Source organism: Lithobates pipiens, unplaced genomic scaffold (assembly GCF_037356315.1).
Source record: "Lithobates pipiens isolate NorthernLeopardFrog02 unplaced genomic scaffold, aLitPip1_a1.2 Scaffold_13, whole genome shotgun sequence".
Classification (NCBI taxonomy): Eukaryota; Metazoa; Chordata; class Amphibia; order Anura; family Ranidae; genus Lithobates; species Lithobates pipiens.
This window is the reverse complement of record NW_027507718.1, coordinates 385,453,615-385,478,724: the sequence shown is the minus strand read 5'-3', so window position 1 is coordinate 385,478,724 and position 25,110 is coordinate 385,453,615. Positions and strand designations below refer to the sequence as shown.

The 25,110-nt window shown below is 42.9% G+C and overlaps 17 non-coding genes across 17 annotated transcripts; all 17 read left to right on the top strand.

Annotated features, from left to right (window-relative positions):
- Positions 1-271: 271 nt before the first annotated feature.
- On the top strand, positions 272-356 carry TRNAR-UCU (transfer RNA arginine (anticodon UCU)). Its single transcript is given in 2 exon segments — positions 272-308; positions 321-356. It is a non-coding gene; the product is annotated as a tRNA-Arg (tRNA).
- Positions 357-1,471: 1,115 nt separating this feature from the next.
- TRNAR-UCU (transfer RNA arginine (anticodon UCU)) lies at positions 1,472-1,556 on the top strand. Its single transcript is given in 2 exon segments — positions 1,472-1,508; positions 1,521-1,556. It is a non-coding gene; the product is annotated as a tRNA-Arg (tRNA).
- A 1,115-nt stretch (positions 1,557-2,671) lies between these two features.
- Positions 2,672-2,756, top strand: TRNAR-UCU (transfer RNA arginine (anticodon UCU)). The gene is given in 2 exon segments: positions 2,672-2,708; positions 2,721-2,756. It is a non-coding gene; the product is annotated as a tRNA-Arg (tRNA).
- Positions 2,757-3,871: 1,115 nt separating this feature from the next.
- TRNAR-UCU (transfer RNA arginine (anticodon UCU)) lies at positions 3,872-3,956 on the top strand. Its single transcript is given in 2 exon segments — positions 3,872-3,908; positions 3,921-3,956. It is a non-coding gene; the product is annotated as a tRNA-Arg (tRNA).
- A 1,116-nt stretch (positions 3,957-5,072) lies between these two features.
- TRNAR-UCU (transfer RNA arginine (anticodon UCU)) lies at positions 5,073-5,157 on the top strand. Its single transcript is given in 2 exon segments — positions 5,073-5,109; positions 5,122-5,157. It is a non-coding gene; the product is annotated as a tRNA-Arg (tRNA).
- Positions 5,158-6,272: 1,115 nt separating this feature from the next.
- TRNAR-UCU (transfer RNA arginine (anticodon UCU)) lies at positions 6,273-6,357 on the top strand. Its single transcript is given in 2 exon segments — positions 6,273-6,309; positions 6,322-6,357. It is a non-coding gene; the product is annotated as a tRNA-Arg (tRNA).
- Positions 6,358-7,472: 1,115 nt separating this feature from the next.
- On the top strand, positions 7,473-7,557 carry TRNAR-UCU (transfer RNA arginine (anticodon UCU)). Its single transcript is given in 2 exon segments — positions 7,473-7,509; positions 7,522-7,557. It is a non-coding gene; the product is annotated as a tRNA-Arg (tRNA).
- A 1,116-nt stretch (positions 7,558-8,673) lies between these two features.
- TRNAR-UCU (transfer RNA arginine (anticodon UCU)) lies at positions 8,674-8,758 on the top strand. Its single transcript is given in 2 exon segments — positions 8,674-8,710; positions 8,723-8,758. It is a non-coding gene; the product is annotated as a tRNA-Arg (tRNA).
- A 1,115-nt stretch (positions 8,759-9,873) lies between these two features.
- On the top strand, positions 9,874-9,958 carry TRNAR-UCU (transfer RNA arginine (anticodon UCU)). The gene is given in 2 exon segments: positions 9,874-9,910; positions 9,923-9,958. It is a non-coding gene; the product is annotated as a tRNA-Arg (tRNA).
- A 1,116-nt stretch (positions 9,959-11,074) lies between these two features.
- Positions 11,075-11,159, top strand: TRNAR-UCU (transfer RNA arginine (anticodon UCU)). The gene is given in 2 exon segments: positions 11,075-11,111; positions 11,124-11,159. It is a non-coding gene; the product is annotated as a tRNA-Arg (tRNA).
- Positions 11,160-12,274: 1,115 nt separating this feature from the next.
- On the top strand, positions 12,275-12,359 carry TRNAR-UCU (transfer RNA arginine (anticodon UCU)). Its single transcript is given in 2 exon segments — positions 12,275-12,311; positions 12,324-12,359. It is a non-coding gene; the product is annotated as a tRNA-Arg (tRNA).
- A 5,443-nt stretch (positions 12,360-17,802) lies between these two features.
- On the top strand, positions 17,803-17,887 carry TRNAR-UCU (transfer RNA arginine (anticodon UCU)). The gene is given in 2 exon segments: positions 17,803-17,839; positions 17,852-17,887. It is a non-coding gene; the product is annotated as a tRNA-Arg (tRNA).
- Positions 17,888-19,002: 1,115 nt separating this feature from the next.
- TRNAR-UCU (transfer RNA arginine (anticodon UCU)) lies at positions 19,003-19,087 on the top strand. Its single transcript is given in 2 exon segments — positions 19,003-19,039; positions 19,052-19,087. It is a non-coding gene; the product is annotated as a tRNA-Arg (tRNA).
- Positions 19,088-20,202: 1,115 nt separating this feature from the next.
- On the top strand, positions 20,203-20,287 carry TRNAR-UCU (transfer RNA arginine (anticodon UCU)). Its single transcript is given in 2 exon segments — positions 20,203-20,239; positions 20,252-20,287. It is a non-coding gene; the product is annotated as a tRNA-Arg (tRNA).
- Positions 20,288-21,415: 1,128 nt separating this feature from the next.
- On the top strand, positions 21,416-21,500 carry TRNAR-UCU (transfer RNA arginine (anticodon UCU)). Its single transcript is given in 2 exon segments — positions 21,416-21,452; positions 21,465-21,500. It is a non-coding gene; the product is annotated as a tRNA-Arg (tRNA).
- A 1,115-nt stretch (positions 21,501-22,615) lies between these two features.
- TRNAR-UCU (transfer RNA arginine (anticodon UCU)) lies at positions 22,616-22,700 on the top strand. The gene is given in 2 exon segments: positions 22,616-22,652; positions 22,665-22,700. It is a non-coding gene; the product is annotated as a tRNA-Arg (tRNA).
- A 1,115-nt stretch (positions 22,701-23,815) lies between these two features.
- TRNAR-UCU (transfer RNA arginine (anticodon UCU)) lies at positions 23,816-23,900 on the top strand. Its single transcript is given in 2 exon segments — positions 23,816-23,852; positions 23,865-23,900. It is a non-coding gene; the product is annotated as a tRNA-Arg (tRNA).
- Positions 23,901-25,110: the final 1,210 nt, after the last annotated feature.

Sequence of the window (25,110 nt, the reverse complement as noted above, 5' to 3'; positions counted from 1 at the left end):
CATCACCTAATTGCTGAGCTCTTCCTTTCTCCAACAACTAATCAACGGTACAAATATTTCTACTTAACATGACCTCCAGTTCCCACTTAAATATCAAAAGATATTGCACTAAGGCACATGCCCAAGCAGGTAAATTTAAATCTTAAACTGTATCTGGACCAGATCTTGAGCTCATCCCTATTATTTAGCAGTGACCATTATTCAATTGTGTTTATTTGTTACGACTTGAATAGTTCCTCAGGCAAGTTCCTCTAACAAAGTGTTCAGAGATGGCTCTGTGGCGCAATGGATAGCGCATTGGACTTCTAGTTGGTGTAGTAATTCAAAGGTTGTGGGTTCGAGTCCCACCAGAGTCGGTTTTATATAGTCATTCTTCATAGTGATGCTGCTCTAATGCTTTATAAAGTAATGGATTACATTCATAAGGGAGCTTTATTGACGTGGATTTGCTGCACAAGTTAACGATAGAGCCTAGTGGTTTAGGCTTCTCTTGAGAGTTGATATCAGCAAAATTGGAAGTACCCTGTGCAATTCAGAGCAAAGAGAGGGAATGGTAAGCTAACCTGCGTTATATTGTTCCCTTCCCTCATGCCCGGTGCAAGCTGTAATTCTTTATGTACCCTTTTGTCAGCCCCACAACTATTTACTGTCTAAATCTCGCTACCTTCCCCACAATAAGAATTCCAAAGAATGCCCCATTTTTAACAATGACACCACCAAACTTCCACTTCACTCCCGTGATATCTCTCGACTATTGCAACTCCTTACTCTATGGCCTGCCTCTAAACAGACCATTCCCCCTTCAGTCTATCTGATTCGCTACTGCCAGTTGTATCCCCCTTACCAACCATTTACTAGTAGAGGTGTCAGCCACCCGATCTCTGCCAATCTCTCCTTGGCTTCCGTTCTCCCAACAAATCAAATTCAAAATACTAAGGGCATAAAAAGCTTCCCACAACTCTGCCTCTAGCTACATCATTAACCTTATCATATAGTATCAAATAAACCACCCTGTTCTCTGCTTCCAAGAACTCCTGTTCGCTAGCTCCCTCAACACTTCATCCCATGCTGTCCTCTGGGATTTTCCCATGGACTATCCCATCCTCTCAGATTCCCTACACCAATCTATATGGCTATTTCCCTGTCTGTATGCTTCAGGTGATCCCTGCAAACTCATCTATTCAGGATAGTCTTTCCTGCCATCACCTAATTGCTGAGCTCTTCCTTTCTCCAACAACTAATCAACGGTACAAATATTTCTACTTAACATGACCTCCGGTTCCCACTTAAATATCAAAAGATATTGCACTAAGGCACATGCCCAAGCAGGTAAATTTAAATCTTAAACTGTATCTGGACCAGATCTTGAGCTCATTCCTATTATTTAGCAGTGACCATTATTCAATTGTGTTTATTTGTTACGACTTGAATAGTTCCTCAGGCAAGTTCCTCTAACCAAGTCTTCAGAGAGGGCTCTGTGGCGCAATGGATAGCGCATTGGACTTCTAGTTGGTGTAGTAATTCAAAGGTTGTGGGTTCGAGTCCCACCAGAGTCGGTTTTATATAGTCATTCTTCATAGTGATGCTGCTCTAATGCTTTATAAATTAATGGATTACATTCATAAGGGAGCTTTATTGACGTGGATTTGCTGCACAAGTTAACGATAGAGCCTAGTGGTTTAGGCTTCTCTTGAGAGTTGATATCAGCAAAATTGGAAGTACCCTGTGCAATTCAGAGCAAAGAGAGGGAATGGTAAGCTAACCTGCGTTATATTGTTCCCTTCCCTCATGCCCGGTGCAAGCTGTAATTCTTTATGTACCCTTTTGTCAGCCCCACAACTATTTACTGTCTAAATCTCGCTACCTTCCCCACAATAAGAATTCCAAAGAATGCCCCATTTTTAACAATGACACCACCAAACTTCCACTTCACTCCCGTGATATCTCTCGACTATTGCAACTCCTTACTCTATGGCCTGCCTCTAAACAGACCATTCCCCCTTCAGTCTATCTGATTCGCTACTGCCAGTTGTATCCCCCTTACCAACCATTTACTAGTAGAGGTGTCAGCCACCCGATCTCTGCCAATCTCTCCTTGGCTTCCGTTCTCCCAACAAATCAAATTCAAAATACTAAGGGCATAAAAAGCTTCCCACAACTCTGCCTCTAGCTACATCATTAACCTTATCATATAGTATCAAATAAACCACCCTGTTCTCTGCTTCCAAGAACTCCTGTTTGCTAGCTCCCTCAACACTTCATCCCATGCTGTCCTCTGGGATTTTCCCATGGACTATCCCATCCTCTCAGATTCCCTACACCAATCTATATGGCTATTTCCCTGTCTGTATGCTTCAGGTGATCCCTGCAAACTCATCTATTCAGGATAGTCTTTCCTGCCATCACCTAATTGCTGAGCTCTTCCTTTCTCCAACAACTAATCAACGGTACAAATATTTCTACTTAACATGACCTCCGGTTCCCACTTAAATATCAAAAGATATTGCACTAAGGCACATGCCCAAGCAGGTAAATTTAAATCTTAAACTGTATCTGGACCAGATCTTGAGCTCATCCCTATTATTTAGCAGTGACCATTATTCAATTGTGTTTATTTGTTACGACTTGAATAGTTCCTCAGGCAAGTTCCTCTAACAAAGTCTTCAGAGAGGGCTCTGTGGCGCAATGGATAGCGCATTGGACTTCTAGTTGGTGTAGTAATTCAAAGGTTGTGGGTTCGAGTCCCACCAGAGTCGGTTTTATATAGTCATTCTTCATAGTGATGCTGCTCTAATGCTTTATAAAGTAATGGATTACATTCATAAGGGAGCTTTATTGACGTGGATTTGCTGCACAAGTTAACGATAGAGCCTAGTGGTTTAGGCTTCTCTTGAGAGTTGATATCAGCAAAATTGGAAGTACCCTGTGCAATTCAGAGCAAAGAGAGGGAATGGTAAGCTAACCTGCGTTATATTGTTCCCTTCCCTCATGCCCGGTGCAAGCTGTAATTCTTTATGTACCCTTTTGTCAGCCCCACAACTATTTACTGTCTAAATCTCGCTACCTTCCCCACAATAAGAATTCCAAAGAATGCCCCATTTTTAACAATGACACCACCAAACTTCCACTTCACTCCCGTGATATCTCTCGACTATTGCAACTCCTTACTCTATGGCCTGCCTCTAAACAGACCATTCCCCCTTCAGTCTATCTGATTCGCTACTGCCAGTTGTATCCCCCTTACCAACCATTTACTAGTAGAGGTGTCAGCCACCCGATCTCTGCCAATCTCTCCTTGGCTTCCGTTCTCCCAACAAATCAAATTCAAAATACTAAGGGCATAAAAAGCTTCCCACAACTCTGCCTCTAGCTACATCATTAACCTTATCATATAGTATCAAATAAACCACCCTGTTCTCTGCTTCCAAGAACTCCTGTTCGCTAGCTCCCTCAGCACTTCATCCCATGCTGTCCTCTGGGATTTTCCCATGGACTATCCCATCCTCTCAGATTCCCGACACCAATCTATATGGCTATTTCCCTGTCTGTATGCTTCAGGTGATCCCTGCAAACTCATCTATTCAGGATAGTCTTTCCTGCCATCACCTAATTGCTGAGCTCTTCCTTTCTCCAACAACTAATCAACGGTACAAATATTTCTACTTAACATGACCTACGGTTCCCACTTAAATATCAAAAGATATTGCACTAAGGCACATGCCCAAGCAGGTAAATTTAAATCTTAAACTGTATCTGGACCAGATCTTGAGCTCATTCCTATTATTTAGCAGTGACCATTATTCAATTGTGTTTATTTGTCACGACTTGAATAGTTCCTCAGGCAAGTTCCTCTAACAAAGTCTTCAGAGAGGGCTCTGTGGCGCAATGGATAGCGCATTGGACTTCTAGTTGGTGTAGTAATTTAAAGGTTGTGGGTTCGAGTCCCACCAGAGTCGGTTTTATATAGTCATTCTTCATAGTGATGCTGCTCTAATGCTTTATAAAGTAATGGATTACATTCATAAGGGAGCTTTATTGACGTGGATTTGCTGCACAAGTTTAACGATAGAGCCTAGTGGTTTAGGCTTCTCTTGAGAGTTGATATCAGCAAAATTGGAAGTACCCTGTGCAATTCAGAGCAAAGAGAGGGAATGGTAAGCTAACCTGCGTTATATTGTTCCCTTCCCTCATGCCCGGTGCAAGCTGTAATTCTTTATGTACCCTTTTGTCAGCCCCACAACTATTTACTGTCTAAATCTCGCTACCTTCCCCACAATAAGAATTCCAAAGAATGCCCCATTTTTACCAATGACACCACCAAACTTCCACTTCACTCCCGTGATATCTCTCGACTATTGCAACTCCTTACTCTATGGCCTGCCTCTAAACAGACCATTCGCCCTTCAGTCTATCTGATTCGCTACTGCCAGTGGTATCCCCCTTACCAACCATTTACTAGTAGAGGTGTCAGCCACCCGATCTCTGCCAATCTCTCCTTGGCTTCCGTTCTCCCAACAAATCAAATTCAAAATACTAAGGGCATAAAAAGCTTCCCACAACTCTGCCTCTAGCTACATCATTAACCTTATCATATAGTATCAAATAAACCACCCTGTTCTCTGCTTCCAAGAACTCCTGTTCGCTAGCTCCCTCAACACTTCATCCCATGCTGTCCTCTGGGATTTTCCCATGGACTATCCCACCCTCTCAAATTCCCTACACCAATCTATATGGCTATTTCCCTGTCTGTATGCTTCAGGTGATCCCTGCAAACTCATCTATTCAGGATAGTCTTTCCTGCCATCACCTAATTGCTGAGCTCTTCCTTTCTCCAACAACTAATCAACGGTACAAATATTTCTACTTAACATGACCTCCAGTTCCCACTTAAATATCAAAAGATATTGCACTAAGGCACATGCCCAAGCAGGTAAATTTAAATCTTAAACTGTATCTGGACCAGATCTTGAGCTCATCCCTATTATTTAGCAGTGACCATTATTCAATTGTGTTTATTTGTTACGACTTGAATAGTTCCTCAGGCAAGTTCCTCTAACAAAGTGTTCAGAGATGGCTCTGTGGCGCAATGGATAGCGCATTGGACTTCTAGTTGGTGTAGTAATTCAAAGGTTGTGGGTTCGAGTCCCACCAGAGTCGGTTTTATATAGTCATTCTTCATAGTGATGCTGCTCTAATGCTTTATAAAGTAATGGATTACATTCATAAGGGAGCTTTATTGACGTGGATTTGCTGCACAAGTTAACGATAGAGCCTAGTGGTTTAGGCTTCTCTTGAGAGTTGATATCAGCAAAATTGGAAGTACCCTGTGCAATTCAGAGCAAAGAGAGGGAATGGTAAGCTAACCTGCGTTATATTGTTCCCTTCCCTCATGCCCGGTGCAAGCTGTAATTCTTTATGTACCCTTTTGTCAGCCCCACAACTATTTACTGTCTAAATCTCGCTACCTTCCCCACAATAAGAATTCCAAAGAATGCCCCATTTTTAACAATGACACCACCAAACTTCCACTTCACTCCCGTGATATCTCTCGACTATTGCAACTCCTTACTCTATGGCCTGCCTCTAAACAGACCATTCCCCCTTCAGTCTATCTGATTCGCTACTGCCAGTTGTATCCCCCTTACCAACCATTTACTAGTAGAGGTGTCAGCCACCCGATCTCTGCCAATCTCTCCTTGGCTTCCGTTCTCCCAACAAATCAAATTCAAAATACTAAGGGCATAAAAAGCTTCCCACAACTCTGCCTCTAGCTACATCATTAACCTTATCATATAGTATCAAATAAACCACCCTGTTCTCTGCTTCCAAGAACTCCTGTTCGCTAGCTCCCTCAACACTTCATCCCATGCTGTCCTCTGGGATTTTCCCATGGACTATCCCATCCTCTCAGATTCCCTACACCAATCTATATGGCTATTTCCCTGTCTGTATGCTTCAGGTGATCCCTGCAAACTCATCTATTCAGGATAGTCTTTCCTGCCATCACCTAATTGCTGAGCTCTTCCTTTCTCCAACAACTAATCAACGGTACAAATATTTCTACTTAACATGACCTCCGGTTCCCACTTAAATATCAAAAGATATTGCACTAAGGCACATGCCCAAGCAGGTAAATTTAAATCTTAAACTGTATCTGGACCAGATCTTGAGCTCATTCCTATTATTTAGCAGTGACCATTATTCAATTGTGTTTATTTGTTACGACTTGAATAGTTCCTCAGGCAAGTTCCTCTAACCAAGTCTTCAGAGAGGGCTCTGTGGCGCAATGGATAGCGCATTGGACTTCTAGTTGGTGTAGTAATTCAAAGGTTGTGGGTTCGAGTCCCACCAGAGTCGGTTTTATATAGTCATTCTTCATAGTGATGCTGCTCTAATGCTTTATAAATTAATGGATTACATTCATAAGGGAGCTTTATTGACGTGGATTTGCTGCACAAGTTAACGATAGAGCCTAGTGGTTTAGGCTTCTCTTGAGAGTTGATATCAGCAAAATTGGAAGTACCCTGTGCAATTCAGAGCAAAGAGAGGGAATGGTAAGCTAACCTGCGTTATATTGTTCCCTTCCCTCATGCCCGGTGCAAGCTGTAATTCTTTATGTACCCTTTTGTCAGCCCCACAACTATTTACTGTCTAAATCTCGCTACCTTCCCCACAATAAGAATTCCAAAGAATGCCCCATTTTTAACAATGACACCACCAAACTTCCACTTCACTCCCGTGATATCTCTCGACTATTGCAACTCCTTACTCTATGGCCTGCCTCTAAACAGACCATTCCCCCTTCAGTCTATCTGATTCGCTACTGCCAGTTGTATCCCCCTTACCAACCATTTACTAGTAGAGGTGTCAGCCACCCGATCTCTGCCAATCTCTCCTTGGCTTCCGTTCTCCCAACAAATCAAATTCAAAATACTAAGGGCATAAAAAGCTTCCCACAACTCTGCCTCTAGCTACATCATTAACCTTATCATATAGTATCAAATAAACCACCCTGTTCTCTGCTTCCAAGAACTCCTGTTTGCTAGCTCCCTCAACACTTCATCCCATGCTGTCCTCTGGGATTTTCCCATGGACTATCCCATCCTCTCAGATTCCCTACACCAATCTATATGGCTATTTCCCTGTCTGTATGCTTCAGGTGATCCCTGCAAACTCATCTATTCAGGATAGTCTTTCCTGCCATCACCTAATTGCTGAGCTCTTCCTTTCTCCAACAACTAATCAACGGTACAAATATTTCTACTTAACATGACCTCCGGTTCCCACTTAAATATCAAAAGATATTGCACTAAGGCACATGCCCAAGCAGGTAAATTTAAATCTTAAACTGTATCTGGACCAGATCTTGAGCTCATCCCTATTATTTAGCAGTGACCATTATTCAATTGTGTTTATTTGTTACGACTTGAATAGTTCCTCAGGCAAGTTCCTCTAACAAAGTGTTCAGAGATGGCTCTGTGGCGCAATGGATAGCGCATTGGACTTCTAGCTGGTGTAGTAATTCAAAGGTTGTGGGTTCGAGTCCCACCAGAGTCGGTTTTATATAGTCATTCTTCATAGTGATGCTGCTCTAATGCTTTATAAAGTAATGGATTACATTCATAAGGGAGCTTTATTGACGTGGATTTGCTGCACAAGTTAACGATAGAGCCTAGTGGTTTAGGCTTCTCTTGAGAGTTGATATCAGCAAAATTGGAAGTACCCTGTGCAATTCAGAGCAAAGAGAGGGAATGGTAAGCTAACCTGCGTTATATTGTTCCCTTCCCTCATGCCCGGTGCAAGCTGTAATTCTTTATGTACCCTTTTGTCAGCCCCACAACTATTTACTGTCTAAATCTCGCTACCTTCCCCACAATAAGAATTCCAAAGAATGCCCCATTTTTAACAATGACACCACCAAACTTCCACTTCACTCCCGTGATATCTCTCGACTATTGCAACTCCTTACTCTATGGCCTGCCTCTAAACAGACCATTCCCCCTTCAGTCTATCTGATTCGCTACTGCCAGTTGTATCCCCCTTACCAACCATTTACTAGTAGAGGTGTCAGCCACCCGATCTCTGCCAATCTCTCCTTGGCTTCCGTTCTCCCAACAAATCAAATTCAAAATACTAAGGGCATAAAAAGCTTCCCACAACTCTGCCTCTAGCTACATCATTAACCTTATCATATAGTATCAAATAAACCACCCTGTTCTCTGCTTCCAAGAACTCCTGTTCGCTAGCTCCCTCAACACTTCATCCCATGCTGTCCTCTGGGATTTTCCCATGGACTATCCCATCCTCTCAGATTCCCTACACCAATCTATATGGCTATTTCCCTGTCTGTATGCTTCAGGTGATCCCTGCAAACTCATCTATTCAGGATAGTCTTTCCTGCCATCACCTAATTGCTGAGCTCTTCCTTTCTCCAACAACTAATCAACGGTACAAATATTTCTACTTAACATGACCTCCGGTTCCCACTTAAATATCAAAAGATATTGCTCTAAAGGCACATGCCCAAGCAGGTAAATTTAAATCTTAAACTGTATCTGGACCAGATCTTGAGCTCATCCCTATTATTTAGCAGTGACCATTATTCAATTGTGTTTATTTGTTACGACTTGAATAGTTCCTCAGGCAAGTTCCTCTAACCAAGTCTTCAGAGAGGGCTCTGTGGCGCAATGGATAGCGCATTGGACTTCTAGTTGGTGTAGTAATTCAAAGGTTGTGGGTTCGAGTCCCACCAGAGTCGGTTTTATATAGTCATTCTTCATAGTGATGCTGCTCTAATGCTTTATAAATTAATGGATTACATTCATAAGGGAGCTTTATTGACGTGGATTTGCTGCACAAGTTAACGATAGAGCCTAGTGGTTTAGGCTTCTCTTGAGAGTTGATATCAGCAAAATTGGAAGTACCCTGTGCAATTCAGAGCAAAGAGAGGGAATGGTAAGCTAACCTGCGTTATATTGTTCCCTTCCCTCATGCCCGGTGCAAGCTGTAATTCTTTATGTACCCTTTTGTCAGCCCCACAACTATTTACTGTCTAAATCTCGCTACCTTCCCCACAATAAGAATTCCAAAGAATGCCCCATTTTTAACAATGACACCACCAAACTTCCACTTCACTCCCGTGATATCTCTCGACTATTGCAACTCCTTACTCTATGGCCTGCCTCTAAACAGACCATTCCCCCTTCAGTCTATCTGATTCGCTACTGCCAGTTGTATCCCCCTTACCAACCATTTACTAGTAGAGGTGTCAGCCACCCGATCTCTGCCAATCTCTCCTTGGCTTCCGTTCTCCCAACAAATCAAATTCAAAATACTAAGGGCATAAAAAGCTTCCCACAACTCTGCCTCTAGCTACATCATTAACCTTATCATATAGTATCAAATAAACCACCCTGTTCTCTGCTTCCAAGAACTCCTGTTTGCTAGCTCCCTCAACACTTCATCCCATGCTGTCCTCTGGGATTTTCCCATGGACTATCCCATCCTCTCAGATTCCCTACACCAATCTATATGGCTATTTCCCTGTCTGTATGCTTCAGGTGATCCCTGCAAACTCATCTATTCAGGATAGTCTTTCCTGCCATCACCTAATTGCTGAGCTCTTCCTTTCTCCAACAACTAATCAACGGTACAAATATTTCTACTTAACATGACCTCCGGTTCCCACTTAAATATCAAAAGATATTGCACTAAGGCACATGCCCAAGCAGGTAAATTTAAATCTTAAACTGTATCTGGACCAGATCTTGAGCTCATCCCTATTATTTAGCAGTGACCATTATTCAATTGTGTTTATTTGTTACGACTTGAATAGTTCCTCAGGCAAGTTCCTCTAACAAAGTCTTCAGAGAGGGCTCTGTGGCGCAATGGATAGCGCATTGGATTTCTAGTTGGTGTAGTAATTCAAAGGTTGTGGGTTCGAGTCCCACCAGAGTCGGTTTTATATAGTCATTCTTCATAGTGATGCTGCTCTAATGCTTTATAAAGTAATGGATTACATTCATAAGGGAGCTTTATTGACGTGGATTTGCTGCACAAGTTAACGATAGAGCCTAGTGGTTTAGGCTTCTCTTGAGAGTTGATATCAGCAAAATTGGAAGTACCCTGTGCAATTCAGAGCAAAGAGAGGGAATGGTAAGCTAACCTGCGTTATATTGTTCCCTTCCCTCATGCCCGGTGCAAGCTGTAATTCTTTATGTACCCTTTTGTCAGCCCCACAACTATTTACTGTCTAAATCTCGCTACCTTCCCCACAATAAGAATTCCAAAGAATGCCCCATTTTTAACAATGACACCACCAAACTTCCACTTCCCTCCCGTGATATCTCTCGACTATTGCAACTCCTTACTCTATGGCCTGCCTCTAAACAGACCATTCGCCCTTCAGTCTATCTGATTCGCTACTGCCAGTTGTATCCCCCTTACCAACCATTTACTAGTAGAGGTGTCAGCCACCCGATCTCTGCCAATCTCTCCTTGGCTTCCGTTCTCCCAACAAATCAAATTCAAAATACTAAGGGCATAAAAAGCTTCCCACAACTCTGCCTCTAGCTACATCATTAACCTTATCATATAGTATCAAATAAACCACCCTGTTCTCTGCTTCCAAGAACTCCTGTTCGCTAGCTCCCTCAACACTTCATCCCATGCTGTCCTCTGGGATTTTCCCATGGACTATCCCATCCTCTCAAATTCCCTACACCAATCTATATGGCTATTTCCCTGTCTGTATGCTTCAGGTGATCCCTGCAAACTCATCTATTCAGGATAGTCTTTCCTGCCATCACCTAATTGCTGAGCTCTTCCTTTCTCCAACAACTAATCAACGGTACAAATATTTCTACTTAACATGACCTCCGGTTCCCACTTAAATATCAAAAGATATTGCTCTAAAGGCACATGCCCAAGCAGGTAAATTTAAATCTTAAACTGTATCTGGACCAGATCTTGAGCTCATCCCTATTATTTAGCAGTGACCATTATTCAATTGTGTTTATTTGTTACGACTTGAATAGTTCCTCAGGCAAGTTCCTCTAACCAAGTCTTCAGAGAGGGCTCTGTGGCGCAATGGATAGCGCATTGGACTTCTAGTTGGTGTAGTAATTCAAAGGTTGTGGGTTCGAGTCCCACCAGAGTCGGTTTTATATAGTCATTCTTCATAGTGATGCTGCTCTAATGCTTTATAAATTAATGGATTACATTCATAAGGGAGCTTTATTGACGTGGATTTGCTGCACAAGTTAACGATAGAGCCTAGTGGTTTAGGCTTCTCTTGAGAGTTGATATCAGCAAAATTGAAAGTACCCTGTGCAATTCAGAGCAAAGAGAGGGAATGGTAAGCTAACCTGCGTTATATTGTTCCCTTCCCTCATGCCCGGTGCAAGCTGTAATTCTTTATGTACCCTTTTGTCAGCCCCACAACTATTTACTGTCTAAATCTCGCTACCTTCCCCACAATAAGAATTCCAAAGAATGCCCCATTTTTAACAATGACACCACCAAACTTCCACTTCACTCCCGTGATATCTCTCGACTATTGCAACTCCTTACTCTATGGCCTGCCTCTAAACAGACCATTCCCCCTTCAGTCTATCTGATTCGCTACTGCCAGTTGTATCCCCCTTACCAACCATTTACTAGTAGAGGTGTCAGCCACCCGATCTCTGCCAATCTCTCCTTGGCTTCCGTTCTCCCAACAAATCAAATTCAAAATACTAAGGGCATAAAAAGCTTCCCACAACTCTGCCTCTAGCTACATCATTAACCTTATCATATAGTATCAAATAAACCACCCTGTTCTCTGCTTCCAAGAACTCCTGTTTGCTAGCTCCCTCAACACTTCATCCCATGCTGTCCTCTGGGATTTTCCCATGGACTATCCCATCCTCTCAGATTCCCTACACCAATCTATATGGCTATTTCCCTGTCTGTATGCTTCAGGTGATCCCTGCAAACTCATCTATTCAGGATAGTCTTTCCTGCCATCACCTAATTGCTGAGCTCTTCCTTTCTCCAACAACTAATCAACGGTACAAATATTTCTACTTAACATGACCTCCGGTTCCCACTTAAATATCAAAAGATATTGCACTAAGGCACATGCCCAAGCAGGTAAATTTAAATCTTAAACTGTATCTGGACCAGATCTTGAGCTCATCCCTATTATTTAGCAGTGACCATTATTCAATTGTGTTTATTTGTTACGACTTGAATAGTTCCTCAGGCAAGTTCCTCTAACAAAGTCTTCAGAGAGGGCTCTGTGGCGCAATGGATAGCGCATTGGATTTCTAGTTGGTGTAGTAATTCAAAGGTTGTGGGTTCGAGTCCCACCAGAGTCGGTTTTATATAGTCATTCTTCATAGTGATGCTGCTCTAATGCTTTATAAAGTAATGGATTACATTCATAAGGGAGCTTTATTGACGTGGATTTGCTGCACAAGTTAACGATAGAGCCTAGTGGTTTAGGCTTCTCTTGAGAGTTGATATCAGCAAAATTGGAAGTACCCTGTGCAATTCAGAGCAAAGAGAGGGAATGGTAAGCTAACCTGCGTTATATTGTTCCCTTCCCTCATGCCCGGTGCAAGCTGTAATTCTTTATGTACCCTTTTGTCAGCCCCACAACTATTTACTGTCTAAATCTCGCTACCTTCCCCACAATAAGAATTCCAAAGAATGCCCCATTTTTAACAATGACACCACCAAACTTCCACTTCCCTCCCGTGATATCTCTCGACTATTGCAACTCCTTACTCTATGGCCTGCCTCTAAACAGACCATTCGCCCTTCAGTCTATCTGATTCGCTACTGCCAGTTGTATCCCCCTTACCAACCATTTACTAGTAGAGGTGTCAGCCACCCGATCTCTGCCAATCTCTCCTTGGCTTCCGTTCTCCCAACAAATCAAATTCAAAATACTAAGGGCATAAAAAGCTTCCCACAACTCTGCCTCTAGCTACATCATTAACCTTATCATATAGTATCAAATAAACCACCCTGTTCTCTGCTTCCAAGAACTCCTGTTCGCTAGCTCCCTCAACACTTCATCCCATGCTGTCCTCTGGGATTTTCCCATGGACTATCCCATCCTCTCAAATTCCCTACACCAATCTATATGGCTATTTCCCTGTCTGTATGCTTCAGGTGATCCCTGCAAACTCATCTATTCAGGATAGTCTTTCCTGCCATCACCTAATTGCTGAGCTCTTCCTTTCTCCAACAACTAATCAATAGACATGTGCATTCGTTTTCGTCCGAATGCATTTTCGTCCGAATTTCAGCTATTTTCGTTTTCGTTTTGCCAAACGATAACGAAAGCACAAAATCCGAAAAACGAAAGATCCGACATAAATAAATGCTTTATTTTCGTTTTCATTGTTACAACAGTTCGATATAGAATAGGAGATTCGACGTGACTCTGACAAGTGTCTATAGAACCTGTGTTCGAATGTGCCTAACCTTACCTCTATTAGTCCAAGATTATATAGAGAAAATATTCGACAGAGAAAAAAGATTTGACAGAGAGAAAAGATTCTGCAAGATACTGTCCTAAAAAGTGTTTGGGGACCCGGGTCCTGCCCCAGGGGACATGTATCAATGCAAAAAAAAGTTTTAAAAACGGCCGTTTTTTCGGGAGCAGTGATTTTAATAATGATTAAAGTGAAACAATAAAAGTGTAATATTCCTTTAAATTTCGTAGGGGGGGGTTGTCTATAGTATGCCTGTGAAGGGGCGCATGTTTCCCGTGCTTAGAATTGTCCCTGCACAAAGTGTCATTTATGCAGGAAAAAAAGTCCTTTAAAATCACTCGCAGCTATTATGAATTGTCGGCTCCGTAATACAGAGAACACTCATTGAAAGTCATTGATAAAAAAATAAATAAATAAATAAAAAAAAAAAAGCGTGGGGGTCCCCCAAATTCAATTACCAGGCCCTTCAGGTCTGGTATGGATATTAAGGGGAACCCTGCCTCAAATTTAAGAAAAAATTTGACGTGGGGTTCCCCCTAAATATCCATAACCAGACCCTTCAGGTCTGGTATGGATATTAAGGGGAACCCCGCGTCAAATTTAAAAAAAAATTGACGTGGGGTTCCCCCTAAAAATCCATACCAGACCCTTTATCCGAGCACGCAACCTGGCAGGCCGCAGGAAAAGAGGGGGGGACGAGAGAGCGGCCCCCCCTCCCTCCTGAACCGTACCAGGCCACATGCCCTCAACATTGGGAGGATGCTTTGGGGGTCTGTGACCCCTCAAAGCACCTTGTCCCCATGTTGATGAAGACAAGGGCCTCATCCCCACAACCCTGGCCGGTGGTTGTGGAGGTCTGCGGGCGGGGGGCTTATCAGAATCTGGAAGCCCCCTTTAACAAGGGGACCCCCAGATCCCGCCCCCCCCCCTGTTTGAAATGGTAAGGGGGTACAAAAGTACCCCTACCATTTCACAAAGAAAGTGTAAAAAATGTTTAAATAAAACAAACACACTTTTGAAAAATTCCTTTATTAAAAATAAAAAAATAAAAAAAAGATTCCAGCGGCGGTAATCCACTCTTGCTATCCATCGACGGACGGTCATATCTCCAGCGATGTCTAATATCATCCAGCGCAGCGCAGCATCCTTCTTCTGTCTCCGTGGAGGAGACACTACAGGCATTCCGGCGGCTGACGTTTGTTATATACGGAGGGCGGGGCCACCCGTCACCTGACCCCGCCCCCCTCTGACGCAAGGGGAAACCCGGGGTTCCCCGTGACGTAGGGGTGACCCGCACCCCTCTGATGTAACACAGGCAGGTTTCCGTTACATCAGAGGGGGGCGGGGTCACCTATACGTCACGGGGAACCCCGGGTTTCCCCTTGCGTCAGAGGGGGGCGGGGTCAGGTGACGGGTGGCCCCGCCCTCCGTATATAACAAACGTCAGCCGCCGGAATGCCTGTAGTGTCTCCTCCACGGAGACAGAAGAAGGATGCTGCGCTGCGCTGGATGATATTAGACATCGCTGGAGATATGACCGTCCGTCGATGGATAGCAAGAGTGGATTACCGCCGCTGGAATCTTTTTTTAATTTTTTTATTTTTAATAAAGGAATTTTTCAAAAGTGTGTTTGTTTTATTTAAACATTTTTTACACTTTCTTTGTGAAATGGTAGGGGTACTTTTGTACCCCCTTACCATTTCAAACAGGGGGGGGGGCGGGATCTGGGGGTCCCCTTGTTAAAGGGGGCTTCCAGATTCTGATAAGCCCCCCGCCCGCAGACCTCCACAACCACCGGCCAGGGTTGTGGGGATGAGGCCCTTGTCCTCATCAACATGGGGACAAGGTGCTTTGAGGGGTCACAGACCCCCAAAGCATCCTCCCAATGTTGAGGGCATGTGGCCTGGTACGGTTCAGGAGGGAGGGGGGGCCGCTCTCTCGTCCCCCCCTCTTTTCCTGCGGCCTGCCAGGTTGCGTGCTCGGATAAAGGGTCTGGTATGGATTTTTAGGGGGAACCCCACGTCAATTTTTTTTTAAATTTGACGCGGGGTTCCCCTTAATATCCATACCAGACCTGAAGGGTCTGGTTATGGATATTTAGGGGGAACCCCACGTCAAATTTTTTCTTAAATTTGAGGCAGGGTTCCCCTTAATATCCATACCAGACCTGAAGGGCCTGGTAATTGAATTTGGGGGACCCTCACGCTTTTTTATTTATTTATTTATTTATTTTTTTTATCAATGACTTTCAATGAGTGTTCTCTGTATTACGGGAGCCGACAATTCATAATAGCTGCGAGTGATTTTAAAGGACTTTTTTTCCTGCATAAATGACACTTTGTGCAGGGACAATTCTAAGCACGGGAAACATGCGCCCCTTCACAGGCATACTATAGACAACCCCCCCCTACGAAATTTAAAGGAATATTACACTTTTATTGTTTCACTTTAATCATTATTAAAATCACTGCTCCCGAAAAAACGGCCGTTTTTAAAACTTTTTTTTGCATTGATACATGTCCCCTGGGGCAGGACCCGGGTCCCCAAACACTTTTTAGGACAGTAACTTGCAAATTAGCCTTTAAAATTAGCACTTTAGATTTTGAACGTTGGAGTCCCATAGACTTTAATAGGGTTCTAAAGTACGCTATATAGTTAGCTCCGTCGAATCTTCTTTATACATTCGACAGACACCATAAGCCTTCCAAGACAGATTCGACCGTAATTCATGTGGATTTTCGGACGAATGCAATTTTTGAACGAAAAACGAAATAAATAAAAACGAATTTCGGGAGTAACTAAATAAATTAAGTTTTCAGACGAAAACGAAATTCCGAAACGAAATATTTTACTCTGCACATGTCTACTAATCAACGGTACAAATATTTCTACTTAACATGACCTCCGGTTCCCACTTAAATATCAAAAGATATTGCACTAAGGCACATGCCCAAGCAGGTAAATTTAAATCTTAAACTGTATCTGGACCAGATCTTGAGCTCATCCCTATTATTTAGCAGTGACCATTATTCAATTGTGTTTATTTGTTACGACTTGAATAGTTCCTCAGGCAAGTTCCTCAGGCAAGTTCCTCTAACAAAGTCTTCAGAGAGGGCTCTGTGGCGCAATGGATAGCGCATTGGACTTCTAGTTGGTGTAGTAATTCAAAGGTTGTGGGTTCGAGTCGGTTTTATATAGTCATTCTTCATAGTGATGCTGCTCTAATGCTTTATAAAGTAATGCATTACATTCATAAGGGAGCTTTATTGACGTGGATTTGCTGCACAAGTTAACGATAGAGCCTAGTGGTTTAGGCTTCTCTTGAGAGTTGATATCAGCAAAATTGGAAGTACCCTGTGCAATTCAGAGCAAAGAGAGGGAATGGTAAGCTAACCTGCGTTATATTGTTCCCTTCCCTCATGCCCGGTGCAAGCTGTAATTCTTTATGTACCCTTTTGTCAGCCCCACAACTATTTACTCTCTAAATCTCGCTACCTTCCCCACAATAAGAATTCCAAAGAATGCCCCATTTTTACCAATGACACCACCAAACTTCCACTTCACTCCCGTGATATCTCTCGACTATTGCAACTCCTTACTCTATGGCCTGCCTCTAAACAGACCATTCCCCCTTCAGTCTATCTGATTCGCTACTGCCAGTTGTATCCCCCTTACCAACCATTTACTAGTAGAGGTGTCAGCCACCCGATCTCTGCCAATCTCTCCTTGGCTTCCGTTCTCCCAACAAATCAAATTCAAAATACTAAGGGCATAAAAAGCTTCCCACAACTCTGCCTCTAGCTACATCATTAACCTTATCATATAGTATCAAATAAACCACCCTGTTCTCTGCTTCCAAGAACTCCTGTTCGCTAGCTCCCTCAACACTTCATCCCATGCTGTCCTCTGGGATTTTCCCATGGACTATCCCATCCTCTCAGATTCCCTACACCAATCTATATGGCTATTTCCCTGTCTGTATGCTTCAGGTGATCCCTGCAAACTCATCTATTCAGGATAGTCTTTCCTGCCATCACCTAATTGCTGAGCTCTTCCTTTCTCCAACAACTAATCAACGGTACAAATATTTCTACTTAACATGACCTCCGGTTCCCACTTAAATATCAAAAGATATTGCACTAAGGCACATGCCCAAGCAGGTAAATTTAAATCTTAAACTGTATCTGGACCAGATCTTGAGCTCATCCCTATTATTTAGCAGTGACCATTATTCAATTGTGTTTATTTGTTACGACTTGAATAGTTCCTCAGGCAAGTTCCTCAGGCAAGTTCCTCTAACAAAGTCTTCAGAGAGGACTCTGTGGCGCAATGGATAGTGCATTGGACTTCTAGTTGGTGTAGTAATTCAAAGGTTGTGGGTTCGAGTCCCACCAGAGTCGGTTTTATATAGTCATTCTTCATAGTGATGCTGCTCTAATGCTTTATAAAGTAATGGATTACATTCATAAGGGAGCTTTATTGACGTGGATTTGCTGCACAAGTTAACGATAGAGCCTAGTGGTTTAGGCTTCTCTTGAGAGTTGATATCAGCAAAATTGGAAGTACCCTGTGCAATTCAGAGCAAAGAGAGGGAATGGTAAGCTAACCTGCGTTATATTGTTCCCTTCCCTCATGCCCGGTGCAAGCTGTAATTCTTTATGTACCCTTTTGTCAGCCCCACAACTATTTACTGTCTAAATCTCGCTACCTTCCCCACAATAAGAATTCCAAAGAATGCCCCATTTTTACCAATGACACCACCAAACTTCCACTTCACTCCCGTGATATCTCTCGACTATTGCAACTCCTTACTCTATGGCCTGCCTCTAAACAGACCATTCCCCCTTCAGTCTATCTGATTCGCTACTGCCAGTTGTATCCCCCTTACCAACCATTTACTAGTAGAGGTGTCAGCCACCCGATCTCTGCCAATCTCTCCTTGGCTTCCGTTCTCCCAACAAATCAAATTCAAAATACTAAGGGCATAAAAAGCTTCCCACAACTCTGCCTCTAGCTACATCATTAACCTTATCATATAGTATCAAATAAACCACCCTGTTCTCTGCTTCCAAGAACTCCTGTTTGCGAGCTCCCTCAACACTTCATCCCATGCTGTCCTCTGGGATTTTCCCATGGACTATCCCACCCTCTCAAATTCCCTACACCAATCTATATGGCTATTTCCCTGTCTGTATGCTTCAGGTGATCCCTGCAAACTCATCTATTCAGGATAGTCTTTCCTGCCATCACCTAATTGCTGAGCTCTTCCTTTCTCCAACAACTAATCAACGGTACAAATATTTCTACTTAACATGACCTCCGGTTCCCACTTAAATATCAAAAGATATTGCACTAAGGCACATGCCCAAGCAGGTAAATTTAAATCTTAAACTGTATCTGGACCAGATCTTGAGCTCATCCCTATTATTTAGCAGTGACCATTATTCAATTGTGTTTATTTGTTACGACTTGAATAGTTCCTCAGGCAAGTTCCTCTAACAAAGTCTTCAGAGAGGGCTCTGTGGCGCAATGGATAGCGCATTGGACTTCTAGTTGGTGTAGTAATTCAAAGCTTGTGGGTTCGAGTCCCACCAGAGTCGGTTTTATATAGTCATTCTTCATAGTGATGCTGCTCTAATGCTTTATAAAGTAATGGATTACATTCATAAGGGAGCTTTATTGACGTGGATTTGCTGCACAAGTTAACGATAGAGCCTAGTGGTTTAGGCTTCTCTTGAGAGTTGATATCAGCAAAATTGGAAGTACCCTGTGCAATTCAGAGCAAAGAGAGGGAATGGTAAGCTAACCTGCGTTATATTGTTCCCTTCCCTCATGCCCGGTGCAAGCTGTAATTCTTTATGTACCCTTTTGTCAGCACCACAACTATTTACTGTCTAAATCTCGCTACCTTCCCCACAATAAGAATTCCAAAGAATGCCCCATTTTTACCAATGACACCACCAAACTTCCACTTCACTCCCGTGATATCTCTCGACTATTGCAACTCCTTACTCTATGGCCTGCCTCTAAACAGACCATTCCCCCTTCAGTCTATCTGATTCGCTACTGCCAGTTGTATCCCCCTTACCAACCATTTACTAGTAGAGGTGTCAGCCACCCGATCTCTGCCAATCTCTCCTTGGCTTCCGTTCTCCCAACAAATCAAATTCAAAATACTAAGGGCATAAAAAGCTTCCCACAACTCTGCCTCTAGCTACATCATTAACCTTATCATATAGTATCAAATAAACCACCCTGTTCTCTGCTTCCAAGAACTCCTGTTTGCGAGCTCCCTCAACACTTCATCCCATGCTGTCCTCTGGGATTTTCCCATGGACTATCCCATCCTCTCAGATTCCCTACACCAATCTATATGGCTATTTCCCTGTCTGTATGCTTCAGGTGATCCCTGCAAACTCATCTATTCAGGATAGTCTTTCCTGCCATCACCTAATTGCTGAGCTCTTCCTTTCTCCAACAACTAATCAACGGTACAAATATTTCTACTTAACATGACCTCCGGTTCCCACTTAAATATCAAAAGATATTGCACTAAGGCACATGCCCAAGCAGGTAAATTTAAATCTTAAACTGTATCTGGACCAGATCTTGAGCTCATCCCTATTATTTAGCAGTGACCATTATTCAATTGTGTTTATTTGTTACGACTTGAATAGTTCCTCAGGCAAGTTCCTCTAACAAAGTCTTCAGAGAGGGCTCTGTGGCGCAATGGATAGCGCATTGGACTTCTAGTTGGTGTAGTAATTCAAAGGTTGTGGGTTCGAGTCCCACCAGAGTCGGTTTTATATAGTCATTCTTCATAGTGATGCTGCTCTAATGCTTTATAATGTAATGGATTACATTCATAAGGGAGCTTTATTGACGTGGATTTGCTGCACAAGTTAACGATAGAGCCTAGTGGTTTAGGCTTCTCTTGAGAGTTGATATCAGCAAAATTGGAAGTACCCTGTGCAATTCAGAGCAAAGAGAGGGAATGGTAAGCTAACCTGCGTTATATTGTTCCCTTCCCTCATGCCCGGTGCAAGCTGTAATTCTTTATGTACCCTTTTGTCAGCACCACAACTATTTACTGTCTAAATCTCGCTACCTTCCCCACAATAAGAATTCCAAAGAATGCCCCATTTTTACCAATGACACCACCAAACTTCCACTTCACTCCCGTGATATCTCTCGACTATTGCAACTCCTTACTCTATGGCCTGCCTCTAAACAGACCATTCCCCCTTCAGTCTATCTGATTCGCTACTGCCAGTTGTATCCCCCTTACCAACCATTTACTAGTAGAGGTGTCAGCCACCCGATCTCTGCCAATCTCTCCTTGGCTTCCGTTCTCCCAACAAATCAAATTCAAAATACTAAGGGCATAAAAAGCTTCCCACAACTCTGCCTCTTGCTACATCATTAACCTTATCCTATAGTATCAAATAAACCACCCTGTTCTCTGCTTCCAAGAACTCCTGTTCGCTAGCTCCCTCAACACTTCATCCCATGCTGTCCTCTGGGATTTTCCCATGGACTATCCCATCCTCTCAAATTCCCTACACCAATCTATATGGCTATTTCCCTGTCTGTATGCTTCAGGTGATCCCTGCAAACTCATCTATTCAGGATAGTCTTTCCTGCCATCACCTAATTGCTGAGCTCTTCCTTTCTCCAACAACTAATCAACGGTACAAATATTTCTACTTAACATGACCTCCGGTTCCCACTTAAATATCAAAAGATATTGCACTAAGGCACATGCCCAAGCAGGTAAATTTAAATCTTAAACTGTATCTGGACCAGATCTTGAGCTCATCCCTATTATTTAGCAGTGACCATTATTCAATTGTGTTTATTTGTTACGACTTGAATAGTTCCTCAGGCAAGTTCCTCAGGCAAGTTCCTCTAACAAAGTCTTCAGAGAGGGCTCTGTGGCGCAATGGATAGCGCATTGGACTTCTAGTTGGTGTAGTAATTCAAAGCTTGTGGGTTCGAGTCCCACCAGAGTCGGTTTTATATAGTCATTCTTCATAGTGATGCTGCTCTAATGCTTTATAATGTAATGGATTACATTCATAAGGGAGCTTTATTGACGTGGATTTGCTGCACAAGTTAACGATAGAGCCTAGTGGTTTAGGCTTCTCTTGAGAGTTGATATCAGCAAAATTGGAAGTACCCTGTGCAATTCAGAGCAAAGAGAGGGAATGGTAAGCTAACCTGCGTTATATTGTTCCCTTCCCTCATGCCCGGTGCAAGCTGTAATTCTTTATGTACCCTTTTGTCAGCCCCACAACTATTTACTGTCTAAATCTCGCTACCTTCCCCACAATAAGAATTCCAAAGAATGCCCCATTTTTACCAATGACACCACCAAACTTCCACTTCCCTCCCGTGATATCTCTCGACTATTGCAACTCCTTACTCTATGGCCTGCCTCTAAACAGACCATTCGCCCTTCAGTCTATCTGATTCGCTACTGCCAGTTGTATCCCCCTTACCAACCATTTACTAGTAGAGGTGTCAGCCACCCGATCTCTGCCAATCTCTCCTTGGCTTCCGTTCTCCCAACAAATCAAATTCAAAATACTAAGGGCATAAAAAGCTTCCCACAACTCTGCCTCTAGCTACATCATTAACCTTATCATATAGTATCAAATAAACCACCCTGTTCTCTGCTTCCAAGAACTCCTGTTCGCTAGCTCCCTCAACACTTCATCCCATGCTGTCCTCTGGGATTTTCCCATGGACTATCCCATCCTCTCAGATTCCCTACACCAATCTATATGGCTATTTCCCTGTCTGTATGCTTCAGGTGATCCCTGCAAACTCATCTATTCAGGATAGTCTTTCCTGCCATCACCTAATTGCTGAGCTCTTCCTTTCTCCAACAACTAATCAACGGTACAAATATTTCTACTTAACATGACCTCCGGTTCCCACTTAAATATCAAAAGATATTGCACTAAGGCACATGCCCAAGCAGGTAAATTTAAATCTTAAACTGTATCTGGACCAGATCTTGAGCTCATCCCTATTATTTAGCAGTGACCATTATTCAATTGTGTTTATTTGTTACGACTTGAATAGTTCCTCAGGCAAGTTCCTCTAACAAAGTCTTCAGAGAGGGCTCTGTGGCGCAATGGATAGCGCATTGGACTTCTAGTTGGTGTAGTAATTCAAAGGTTGTGGGTTCGAGTCCCACCAGAGTCGGTTTTATATAGTCATTCTTCATAGTGATGCTGCTCTAATGCTTTATAAAGTAATGGATTACATTCATAAGGGAGCTTTATTGACGTGGATTTGCTGCACAAGTTAACGATAGAGCGTAGTGGTTTAGGCTTCTCTTGAGAGTTGATATCAGCAAAATTGGAAGTACCCTGTGCAATTCAGAGCAAAGAGAGGGAATGGTAAACTAACCTGCGTTATATTGTTCCCTTCCCTCATGCCCGGTGCAAGCTGTAATTCTTTATGTACCCTTTTGTCAGCCCCACAACTATTTACTGTCTAAATCTCGCTACCTTCCCCACAATAAGAATTCCAAAGAATGCCCCATTTTTACCAATGACACCACCAAACTTCCACTTCACTCCCGTGATATCTCTCGACTATTGCAACTCCTTACTCTATGGCCTGCCTCTAAACAGACCATTCGCCCTTCAGTCTATCTGATTCGCTACTGCCAGTTGTATCCCCCTTACCAACCATTTACTAGTAGAGGTGTCAGCCACCCGATCTCTGCCAATCTCTCCTTGGCTTCCGTTCTCCCAACAAATCAAATTCAAAATACTAAGGGCATAAAAAGCTTCCCACAACTCTGCCTCTAGCTACATCATTAACCTTATCATATAGTATCAAATAAACCACCCTGTTCTCTGCTTCCAAGAACTCCTGTTCGCTAGCTCCCTCAACACTTCATCCCATGCTGTCCTCTGGGATTTTCCCATGGACTATCCCATCCTCTCAGATTCCCTACACCAATCTATATGGCTATTTCCCTGTCTGTATGCTTCAGGTGATCCCTGCAAACTCATCTATTCAGGATAGTCTTTCCTGCCATCACCTAATTGCTGAGCTCTTCCTTTCTCCAACAACTAATCAACGGTACAAATATTTCTACTTAACATGACCTCCGGTTCCCACTTAAATATCAAAAGATATTGCACTAAGGCACATGCCCAAGCAGGTAAATTTAAATCTTAAACTGTATCTGGACCAGATCTTGAGCTCATCCCTATTATTTAGCAGTGACCATTATTCAATTGTGTTTATTTGTTACGACTTGAATAGTTCCTCAGGCAAGTTCCTCTAACAAAGTCTTCAGAGAGGGCTCTGTGGCGCAATGGATAGCGCATTGGACTTCTAGTTGGTGTAGTAATTCAAAGGTTGTGGGTTCGAGTCCCACCAGAGTCGGTTTTATATAGTCATTCTTCATAGTGATGCTGCTCTAATGCTTTATAAAGTAATGGATTACATTCATAAGGGAGCTTTATTGACGTGGATTTGCTGCACAAGTTAACGATAGAGCCTAGTGGTTTGGGCTTCTCTTGAGAGTTGATATCAGCAAAATTGGAAGTACCCTGTGCAATTCAGAGCAAAGAGAGGGAATGGTAAACTAACCTGCGTTATATTGTTCCCTTCCCTCATGCCCGGTGCAAGCTGTAATTCTTTATGTACCCTTTTGTCAGCCCCACAACTATTTACTGTCTAAATCTCGCTACCTTCCCCACAATAAGAATTCCAAAGAATGCCCCATTTTTACCAATGACACCACCAAACTTCCACTTCACTCCCGTGATATCTCTCGACTATTGCAACTCCTTACTCTATGGCCTGCCTCTAAACAGACCATTCGCCCTTCAGTCTATCTGATTCGCTACTGCCAGTTGTATCCCCCTTACCAACCATTTACTAGTAGAGGTGTCAGCCACCCGATCTCTGCCAATCTCTCCTTGGCTTCCGTTCTCCCAACAAATCAAATTCAAAATACTAAGGGCATAAAAAGCTTCCCACAACTCTGCCTCTAGCTACATCATTAACCTTATCATATAGTATCAAATAAACCACCCTGTTCTCTGCTTCCAAGAACTCCTGTTCGCTAGCTCCCTCAACACTTCATCCCATGCTGTCCTCTGGGATTTTCCCATGGACTATCCCATCCTCTCAAATTCCCTACACCAATCTATATGGCTATTTCCCTGTCTGTATGCTTCAGGTGATCCCTGCAAACTCATCTATTCAGGATAGTCTTTCCTGCCATCACCTAATTGCTGAGCTCTTCCTTTCTCCAACAACTAATCAACGGTACAAATATTTCTACTTAACATGACCTCCGGTTCCCACTTAAATATCAAAAGATATTGCACTAAGGCACATGCCCAAGCAGGTAAATTTAAATCTTAAACTGTATCTGGACCAGATCTTGAGCTCATCCCTATTATTTAGCAGTGACCATTATTCAATTGTGTTTATTTGTTACGACTTGAATAGTTCCTCAGGCAAGTTCCTCTAACAAAGTCTTCAGAGAGGGCTCTGTGGCGCAATGGATAGCGCATTGGACTTCTAGTTGGTGTAGTAATTCAAAGGTTGTGGTTTCGAGTCCCACCAGAGTCGGTTTTATATA